Source organism: Bison bison, unplaced genomic scaffold (genome assembly GCF_000754665.1).
Source record: "Bison bison bison isolate TAMUID 2011002044 unplaced genomic scaffold, Bison_UMD1.0 scf7180017845313, whole genome shotgun sequence".
NCBI lineage: Eukaryota > Metazoa > Chordata > Mammalia > Artiodactyla > Bovidae > Bison > Bison bison.
This window is the reverse complement of record NW_011475886.1, coordinates 886-9,925: the sequence shown is the minus strand read 5'-3', so window position 1 is coordinate 9,925 and position 9,040 is coordinate 886. Positions and strand designations below refer to the sequence as shown.

The following is a 9,040-nucleotide window of genomic DNA, read 5'->3' as shown; positions in this document are numbered from 1 at the left end:
TTTCCTACTCTTATTCCTAATTGACTTTCAAAATAAAGTGTTTCAATTCTGTATTTGATGCATTCCTATAAGACGACTCTGTCTTTAACAAATAGCATTTTCAGCCTGTTCTATTTAAAATCTGCTCTGCTAAGAATTCTTCAAATGGCTTTCTCCATTGCCCAACCTTAGTAGGTAGTGATGGATGAAAACATCTAAAATGTAATGCCATGTTTCAAGAGCAATGTGTTGTTAATAAGGAAAAGATAAGCTTTTTCACAGCCAGATGCAAGCAAGACATAAAGCTTAATCACAGAGGAGGCAAGAAACAGTGGGAGGTTTTAATCAATTCATTTATTGAACAAATATTTTTTGAGATCCATGCTTTGTCGAATACTGTGCTTTTTTCCTAGGGAATAAGGGCATATGCAAGACACAGAAGGTTTACCATCACAAAGCTAGCAGTCTACAAGGAGGCAGTAAAAAAAAAAAAAATCAAACAACTTCCTATCTTGGTATGTATTCTATAGAAACTCTTGGGTGTGGTTAGAACAAACTCCACACTAAACCTGTCTTCTTGGTTGATGATGTGGGTGGAGAGGTCCCCTCTGGAGAAATAACAAAACACTGAGACCTCAGGGTTGAGCAGAAACAAGTTGGCCATTGGGTGGGGGTGGCAGTACTCCAGGGAGGGGGAAGTGCTCCTCAAAGGTCTAGGAGCTGGGGGGACCTTAGAGGATTCAGGGAATACTGAGGAGGCAGTATGATTAAAGATTTTTGAGAGAGAGGGAGAAATTGATTGTGCAAGTCCTTTGGGACCATTCCAAGGACTTTCAACTATTTGAAAAATAAAAAACAAAAGCAATTCATTAATAAATCTAAACAAGAGAAAAAAACAAATATCAAAAAGGCATTTGACTATGTACAGAGAGAGTAACATGGAAATATACATTACCACATATAAAATAGGTAGCCAATGGGAATTTGCTGTATGACTCAGGGACCTCAAACTGGGGCTCAGTAACAACCTAGAGGAAGGGATGCAGAGGGAGATGGGAGGGATGTTCATGTGGGAGCAAACATGGTAAACCTATGACTGATTCATGTTGATGTTTGGTAGAAACCAACACAATGCTGTAAAGCAATTATCCTTCGATTATAAATTTTATAAAGGCATCTGACTATTAAGTAGAGGAGGGATTGAAGATACAGTATCATTTGGGAGCCTACCACATTGCAATCAAATGATAGGATTGGATTCATATGGAAATAGGGAGAAATGGATAATTTTTCATTTGGGGAACAAAAATCTATGGGATTTGGTGATGGACTGTAAGTGAGGAAAGAAGTGTTTTAGATATGACCCCAGGATTCTGCATGAGCCGTTTCATGATGTAATTTACTGAAATGTGAACAAGGCTGGAGATGGAGGTCAGGGTGTCATTTTGTCCAAATCGGTTTGAGATGCCCACAAAATTGCCAAATGGAGAATTTGAATGGGATAGAAAAGGTTGGAACTCGGAGAAGGGTCTAGGCTGCAGACTACATATAAATGGCATTCAGAGCAATAATTGCATAGAGGAGGGAAGGGCACCCAGAACCAGTGCCAAGGAAGCACTTGAAGCACTTACATCTGTGTAAAGAAAAATGACAGCCTGAAAATGAGACTGAAAGCGGAGTTAAGAAGTATTGAGAAATAGAGGAGAGATTGAGTACCAAGTTTATGAAGAAAGGGAAAGTGTAGTTTATAGGAGGTCGATGTTTCCAGTTTATTCTGCATGTCCCTGTAATAACGTAATTCTGTCTCTTTATTCCCAGGAATCCAAACCACAATGGACACCCAATACCTCAGCGAACCCAGGACCAGTCACGGTGACAGGCTGCTTGGGGAGGGCAGCCAGGCTTGGGGGGAGGGCTGGGAATCTCCTGCCCTGTCATCCAGCCAACCTGTACAAGAGCAAAAAATCTTCAACCACATTTCTCAGTTTCCCTTCATTTGCTCTGCACTCTCATTCTCTCCACCCTCTCTGCATCCTCCTTATGATGTAGCTTAACAGTGAGCAGGAGGAGAGTTCCAATACCCTGACCTCTCCCGGGCTTGAAGAGGTTTCTTATTTGCTACTTCCTACCATGTGGGCACACCAGATCATGGGTTGTGGCCTCCCGGCTGGTTTCTCCCACCCTCTCTTCAGCCCGAGAGGACTAGGAAGGAGGAACGTGGGGGTGATCAATGCCTCATTCAGGCCCCTAATTTCCCTGCTCCCAGTGGCCTCACTCTAAGCAACACACTCAACAGACTGATCACTCCATTTCTCATATAACCCTCCCTCTACCCCTTTATCCTAGGAATAGATTCTATCATTTGAGCTTTTTCTGGTTTAGCAAATCATCCCACAATTTAGGAACCTAAAACAGCAACCATTTAGTTGGCTCTTAATTTTGAGGGTCACTCATTTGGGCCGTGCTTGTGTCTGGACCAACCTGGCTAATTTCAGCCAGACTGACTCATGTGTGGGTGCTTAGCTGGTGGTTTAGGATGCAACACAATAATCTTGGGTAGCCTCATAGACATGTCTGGTGGTCAGCAAGCTCTGGGTCGACCAGGCAGACAGGGATAACAGGGCCTTGTGCCCCTCATCAAGTAGGCTAAACCAGGGCAGGTGTAGGGTTCCAAAAATCAGAAAGAGAAGGCAAAGCACAATGTGTCAGTGCTTTTGGATTCTCTGCTTAACCATGTTTTCATGATCCTATGATCCAAAGCAAGTCACATGGCCCAGTCAGACTGGAGGGTTGGAGAAACAGACCCAGCATCTCGATGAGAGGAGCTCAGAATCCACCTTCCCCAGGCATGAGTGCAGAGATGGATTCCTTCGTGGCTATGGCTGCCATCTTCAGAGGTTGCCATCCATTCGTTATCAGCATTGGCCAATGGTTGCAGTGTTGGCACTGGCCTTGGTGCCTTTTTACTGCTGGGCCATGAATTTCCTACAGCCTGTCTCTAAGGCCAACCAATGCCCTGGGATCTCCTTAGGTTGGAGCTTCTATTGTGAGGCCAACTATTAAGAATACTCTGAATTCTTATGTACATTTTTTTCTTAGATATATCTTAGTCATCCCATATCCAGTGTTTGCAGCATTGGGAAATTTACTTTTTTTATCCTGGGATTCTGGTTCTCAAGTGGGAAAAACTCTGCCTTAGGGATTCGGGGATCAGCAAACACTTCATCAGAAAGTGTGTGGGAGACGGAGGCTAACTACAGATTTTGTGGATGTCACAGGAGAGGTTTCTGCAAGTTCCTGGTTCTGTTTGATTGATATTTTTTAAAGATTAGTCCACCTCACAGAATAGACTGGAAGAGACAAAGCAGAAGTGGAGATACCTGTTAGGAGACTGCTGAGGCAGGGGTGGTGATGGAATCTGGACTGGAATGATGGTCTTCAAAACAGAGACAGGCGAACAGATTCGGAGCCAAGAGAACATGCTGATGGGCTGGATCTGGAAAGTGGGGGAAAGAGGGGAGTCGAGGGCGACTCCTAGCTTTCCAGTCTGAGGACCTGGGTGAATGGTGATGGCTCTGAAAATAACCTGGTTGCTAACAGTGTCTATGATGTTGTGCATGGGATAATGTAGACATTGTCTCAAAGCAGAAATGGGTAGATATAACAGGATTCCTCATTCAGGAATCAGACTCTTAAGTTCAAGGGGCAGCCGGCAAAGTCTGCCTTCTTGGAAAAACAGGCTTTCACTTGTGATTGTCAATTGCCATCCCTCTGGTCCTGGGTCTATGCCTGACAAATCCAGAGGACTTTGACTTTATAGACACATTGCAGAGATATGCAGAGACTTGCTGAATACTGGCACAGAAAGAGCTGGTAGATGATTTGGTGTTTAAATTCAAGTTTCAATTGCTGTGCTCTACTGCTCTGATATTAACTTTCAACTTTCCTAGGAAGTCGAATATGCATAGTCAATTTTGTGTTATCTCCTATCTTATGAAGAACAGCTACTGGGAGCAACTCAGAGTCCTCTTCTTAATCATATTGCTTACTTCTCTATGAGCTGTTTGCTTCCACAAGGTCAGAGTAAGAAGCTGAAAGGGATCCTGAAAAATATCTGTTGTTATTGTTGTTCAGTTGCTAAGCCATGCCCATGGACTGCAGCTTGCCAGGTTCCTCTGTCCTCCACTCTCTCCTGGAGTTTGCTCAAATTCATGTCCATTGATTTGGTGATGCTGTCTAGCCATTTTGTCCTCTGCCACCCCCTGCTCCTTTTGCCTTCAACCTTTCCCAGCATCAGAATCTTTTCCAGTGAGTCTGGTCTTTGCATCAGGTGGCCAAAGTATTGGAAGTTCAGCTTCAGCATCAGTCCTTCCAATGAATATTCAGGGTTGAATATTTATTCACTGGGCAGGAGCCTTGCAGGGGAGACAGTTGAAGTTCATTCTAACACTGAGACTTTTGTTTCCTGATGTTCCAGGGCTTGCAAACCCTGGAGATTCCCAGCTGAGACTTGTGTTAGTGGGTAAGACTGGGGCAGGAAAAAGCACAACAGGAAATAGCATCCTCAGAGAAAAAGTGTTTCCATCTAGCTTTTCGGCTGTATCCATCACCAAGCACTGTAAGAAAGGAAGCAGCACCTAGAAGGGGAGAGAAGTTGTCATCATGGACACACCTGGCCTCTTTGACATGGAAGTCCTAGATGCTGAGACTGTCAAGATTACCCGCTGCATGGTGCTGACCTCCCCAGGGCCTCATGCTCTGCTCCTGGTCATCCCCCTGGGCCATTACATGCCCGAAGGCCAGAAAGCCACAGAGAAGATCCTGATGATGTTTGGAGAGAGAGCTAGGGAAGACATGATTGCCTTATTCACCTGGAAAGATGAGTTAGAAGGTAGGATTTCCGTGATTACTTAAAGCAAGCTCCTACAGCCATCCAAGAGCTGATTCGCAAGTTCAGAGATCGCTACTGTGTTTTCAACAACAAGGCCACAGGAGCTGAGCAGGAGAACCAGAGGGAGCAGCTGCTGGCCCTGGTCCAGGATGTGGTGGACAAGTGCAATGGGAGATACTACATGAATAGCCTGTATCAGAAGACCGAGGAGGAGATTCAGAAACAAATCCAAGTGTTACAAGAAAGTTACAGAGAAGAGCTCGAGAGAGCAATAGCTCAGATAAAACAGGACTTCAAAGAGGAAATCAGGAAGCTGAAGGATAAACTAGAACAGCAAAAGTGGAAGGTGAAAATGGAAAGGCAATTGGAAGAAAGGGAAGCTTACTGGGTTTCAAGGCAGCAAACAGCCAGAGATGATGTTTTGAGTCAGAATAAGATACTTGAAATCATCCTTAAGTTGTTAGAGTTTGCTTCCCTTGTCTTCTCTCTGTTTAAGGATTAAACTTCATGAAAATCTGTCTATATTTCCTGTATATTTTCTGGTGGTCCTACCCCATGTAACTCAGAGCATTCTCCTTTTTTTCTGAGGCTCTCAGGGCTAAGGAGAGTAAGTTCACTATTGATAATTGGTATATGTTTGATTGATTTAACAGGAAAGGGATAAATTCTCAACTTGTGACACTCTGAAGCAGAATGTATTGATGCTCCCTAATTTGTGAATTCTTTCTCAGAGACACCAAGACAGGGGATGCAGGAGACCCAAGAAGATGACCCCAGGCTTTGTCTCTTTATCCCTAGAAGAGATTTCTCCTCTAGATCCTTTCTAGATTGGTGGGTGATCTTCCCCTACATCTTTTTCTCACTTATGTTGTCTTTAGATGGCACTGATCATCTTACCCTTATAGTTTATTTGAAAGATCAATTCTTCCCATTAGTTAAACTTACCTAAAGAATACTGATAGAAATCCTTCTAGATGAATGAAAATTTGTTCACTTATAATTTTACTGAAGGCCTCAAATGGTTCCTTATCAACTGACCATTATGAACAAAGAGTTCTCTGGCAAATAGATCTTTCAGAACTCAACTACCTGAAATGCCAAAAGGTGCAAAAGATATTCAACAGATAAGGGAATAATGCTTGGTGTATTCAGATATATCTGTAGGAAATCTTTGACCAACAACAACCAGTTTGCTGAATAACCAGTTCTCTCTCTCCTTTTCCTGTGAAACTAACAGCTGCCAATTATTTGCTTATTGTTATTTTAATAAAACTTTTCTGTTCTCTCATATTTGTGCAAATTGGAATCTGTTTTTCTTCTTGTAAAGTACCACTACTCCTTCTAAGAACACAGGGATGAATTTCAGTTTTTTGTAAAAGTTCAAGATTATTTTGGTGTACACTTGGTCTACCCTCCAGACATCTCCCCTCCCCTTTTTCCCCCAGAAGGTTTGAGCCACATTCTCAACCCCTCTGTGAGTTGAAGTCTACATTTTCCTTGGATTCATCATTAAGTACTGTTAGAAATTATGTGTAACTGAGGCTTCTGAGACCTTTGTGGCTTTCCTGCTGGAAAAATTCTTTTAAATCTATGGATAAATAGAGACATCCCTGTCCCTTTTCTCCTCTTCCAATGGGTCCTCTTCACCTAGTAATGTGTAGGCTTTCCCCAAGCACATTTCCATGTTCTTCCAACATGGTCCAGAGGTCACATGTGACCTATGCCAACTCTCCTTCCTTGGTCATCTTAAAATCATCTTCTCCATGTCCTAAATCATTCTGTCCAAAAGAGGACATGTGCCTTGCCCTGATTTCCCCCAAACATATAGGACTGAACCTTTAATATAGCTGCTATCTATCTATAGCTGACTCACTTTGCTGTATAGTAGAAACTAACATACTATTGGAAAGAAACTATTGCTCTTGTTTTTCAGTCACTAAAGTGAAGTGAAGTAACTCAGTCATGTCCGACTCTTTGCGACCTCATGGACCGTAGCCTACCACGCTTCTCCATCCATGGGATTTTCCAGGCAAGAGTACTGGAGTGGATTGCCATTTCCTTATCCAGAGGATCTTTTCCACCCAGGGATTGAACCCAGGTCTCCCACATTGTAGGCAGACACTTTACTGACTGAGCCACCAGGGAAGTTACCAAAGGCCCAAGGATATGAGAAGCACCTGGCAAAGAAACACAGGACTCCTGCAGAGACCGTCACTGAGAGGACAGATTCGGTTTCACTCTGCAGAATGTGGGAGGACTTGGTCTCTATAGTTTTCATCAGCAGCATTTCAGTCAAAATTCTTAGGTGTGAATTTAACATGCTTTGTATTACAACTTTCCACAAGCAAATATTCAACCAAAGAAGCACATATACTCCTCAAAGAAAATTAAATTCAGGCTTAAGAGGAAAAAAAACCAAGCTAGCTGCAGTGGTAATTTTCAGTATAAATACATTCAATTATTCTTATTCTTGCATCCCAGGTTAATGCTGTAAATGAGACAAAGAAAATCATTCTGCTATTTATTTCCCATCTCATTAATCATTTCATCAAAATAATCTGAACATGGGTATATGAATACTTGTTTTGTTATAGGAATGTGCAGTTTAAAAGTCCCTGAGACACATCCAAGAATGGATTGAAATGTATTCAATTAATTATTCACCATATTTTGCACCGACTTTCTTTGGGATTGGAATGAAAACTGACTTTTCCCAATCCTGTGGCGATTGCTCAGTTTTCCAGATTTCCTGGCACACTGAGTGCAGCACTTTAACAGCATCATCTTTTAAGATTTTAAAGAGTTCAACTGGAATTCCATCACCTCCACTAGCTTTACTAATTACCAAGGACTTGGCTCCCTTCCCTGATACTTAAGGAATGTGACTTTAAAAAAAGATATGCATGATATATATATATGGACATATATAATATATATAATATATATATAATACTATTTACAATTTTCCATTCTGGGTTTACAAAAAGCAGAGGAACCAGATATCAAATTGCCAACATCCGTTGGATCATAGAGAAAGCAAGGAAATTCAAGAAAAACATCTAATTCTGCTTCATTGACTATGGTGAAGCCTTTGACTGTGTGGATCACAACAAACTGTGATCTTCAAGAGATGGGAATACCAGACATCCTCACCTGTCTCCTGAGAAATCTGTTTGTGGGTCAAGAAGCAGCAGTTAGAACCTTGCATGGAACAACAGACTGGTTCAAAATTGGGAAACGAGTATGACAAGGCTGTATATTGTCACCTTGTTTACTTAACTTATATGCAGAGAACATCATGAGAAATGCCAGGCTGGATAAAGCACAAACTGGAATCAAGATTGCCAGGAAAATATCAATCACCTCAGATACACAGATGATGCCACCCTTATGCCAGAAATCGAAGAGGAACTAAAGAGTCCCTTAATGAGGGTAAAAGAGGAGAGTGAAAAAGCTGACTTAAAACTCAACATTCAAAAAGCAAAGATCATGGCATCTGGTTCCATCACTTCATCACAAGTAGAAAGGGAAAAAGTAGAAACAGGGACAGATCTTCTTTTCTTGGACTTCAAAATTACTGTGGATGATGACTGCAGCCATGAAATTAGAAGATGCTTGCTCCATGGAAGGAAAGGTATGACAAATATAGACAGTGTATTAAACAGCAAAGATATTGCTTTGCCAGCAAAAGTCTGTATACTGAAAGCTATGGGTTTTTCAGTAGTCATGTATGGATGTGAGAGTTGGACTATAAAGAAGTCTGATTGCTGAAGAACTGATGCTTTTGAGCTGTGGTGTTGGAGAAGACTCTTGAGAGACCCTTGGACTGCACGGAGATCACATCAGTCAAACCTAAAGGAAAACAGTCTGAATATTCTTTGGAAGGACTGATGCTGAAGCTGAAGGTCCAATACTTTGGTTACCTGTTGTGAAGAACTGACTCATTACAAAAAACCCTGATGCTGGGGAAAATTGAAGGCAGGAGGAGAAAGGAACAACAAAGGATGAGATGGTTGGATGGCATCATTAACTCAGTGGACATGAGTTTGAGCAAGCTTCAGGAGATGGTGAAGGACAGGGAAGCCTGGCATGCTGTAGTCCATGGGGTGGCAAAGAGTCAGACATGACTGAGCAACTGAACAACTATATATGTACACACACACACACACA

General features: G+C 42.1%; 1 pseudogene; it reads left to right on the top strand.

Annotated features, from left to right (window-relative positions):
• Positions 1-1,811: 1,811 nt before the first annotated feature.
• On the top strand, positions 1,812-5,372 carry LOC104984000 (annotated as a pseudogene).
• Positions 5,373-9,040: the final 3,668 nt, after the last annotated feature.